The sequence below is a fragment of the Dipodomys ordii genome, unplaced genomic scaffold (genome assembly GCF_000151885.1).
Source record: "Dipodomys ordii isolate 6190 unplaced genomic scaffold, Dord_2.0 Scaffold8, whole genome shotgun sequence".
In the NCBI taxonomy this organism is placed as follows: Eukaryota; Metazoa; Chordata; class Mammalia; order Rodentia; family Heteromyidae; genus Dipodomys; species Dipodomys ordii.
Window position 1 is genome coordinate 29,951,786 of NW_012267224.1, and position 2,060 is coordinate 29,953,845.

Below are 2,060 nucleotides of genomic sequence, written 5' to 3' on the forward strand. Positions count from 1 at the left end.
GTGCAAGTCATGTAGAAAAATGAACTTTACAACTTTGGTGCGGGAGTTGGAAGGGGTGATCGGTATGGGGAGGGGGGGGTGGGAAGGGTTGGGAAGGGGAAAGAAAGGCGGAGGCAACAATGCACTCATTATCTTGCCCATGTAATTGTAACCCCTCTGTACGGTATTTTCACAATAAAAGAAAAAGAAAACCAGAAGTGGCACTGTGGCTCAAGTGATAGAGGGCTCAACTTGAGCTGAAGAGCACAGGGACAGCGCCCAAGCCCAGAGACCAGGACCGATGAGAGAGAGGGAGAGAGAGAGAAAGAGAGAGAGAGAGAGAGAAAGATGGACGGACGGACTGACGGATGGACGGACAGACAGAGACAGAAGACAGAGAGACGCAGAGACAGAGACAGACAGAGACAGAGAGAAGGATGATTGGGAGAAATGAGAAGAATGCAGGCACAGATGCATTGTATATGGCACAGAACTGAGAAAAATAAGGGAAGGGGTGGGTGGAAGGGTAGTGAAGATGTTGAAGGATGACACAGATCAAGGTGATTCCTGTGCACAAACTGGGGTGTTAAATGCAAAAAAAAGCATAACCTAAACATTAATCAAAGTGATACGTTCTAAAATGTACTACGTGATTTTTTTTGTTTCTCTTGTATGCTCTTCCCCCTTGGTATAACTCCTGTTTTCATGGTATTTGACCTCGGCGCCCTGCATCTTGTATACAGTTTTCTAATTTGGGGAAGGAAAGAGGCAATAACAAAATGCTGAAACAAGGACACAGATTGACCCGTTGTAACTATGAGATGTACAAGACATTATGTTGGCAACGAACTTTACAATATTGGGGGGGGTTGGGGGGAATTGGGAAGGGAAACGATGGTAGGGGAAAAACAAAGGAGGAGGTAACAGTGCTCGATAGGAAATATACTCATAACCGTACTCATATAACTGTAACCCCTCTATACACTATTTTCACAATAAAAAAAAACATTAAAAAAAGAAAATTGAACCAAGGGAAGGGCTGGCGGGAGAATGTTCAAAGTGGTGACATTAAGAGCCATTGCTTCATACAAGACTCTGCAGAGTGGCAAATCCTATGTAAACCTACCTAAAGAAAATTTTTAAAAAACTATTAAATATAGATTTCTCTGGTTTAAATTCACTGGTATTGTTCTAGACATTTAGAAATAAACAGAAATGTATACTCTTGGTGTTTCATGTTTTTAATTTTATTTTTACTCTTCCCTGATCATTTAGACTCTGTTTCCTATTTGAAGATGGCTCAATGCCATCTTCTCCAGTATGATTTCCTGAACCATTCTCCAAGTACCTACTTAAAATTTTCTCAATCTCATTTCCAGCATATTCTGCATGAAATACAAACTGAAATTTAGAATCTTTTTCCTTTGTTTCTTTCTTTTTTTTTTTTTGGTTTGCATAGTTTGACGTTGCTGGGCTTTTCATTACACCCGGAAGAACCAATCTATGTAAAGGCTAAGGTCATATTACTCTTCTTTATACCTGAGTCACCAGTGTTTAACTTACTTTCTAGCAACAGATTAAAGGATTATAAATATTTGTGGACCAGAATTACTAATTCTTTTTCATTTTATTTATCAATACAATTAAAATGGATCAAGAATATATGGTACATATACACAATGGAATTCTATGGCTCCATCAGAAAGAATGACATTGCCCCATTAGTTAGGAAATGGAAAGACTTGGAAAAAATTATATTAAGTGAAGTAAGCCAGGCCCAAAGAAACATAGATCCCATGGTTTCCCTTATTTGCAATTACTAGTATATGTCTGAGATAAGCAGAAAAGGTCAGATAAGTTGATGTTAGGGGAATGAACCCTAAGATAAGTATTCAAATGTTTTTTCTTTCTTGCAATTGTTTCTAACATATTTATAAGGTGATTTTTTTGTTGCTTTGTATGTCCCTCTCCCACAGCATAACCACTGTTTTCACCGTATTTGTTATTGGTATAATTTGTGGAGGGGACGGGAAAAAACAAATTTTTTAAATAGGGATACAAGTGGACCCATTGCAACAATG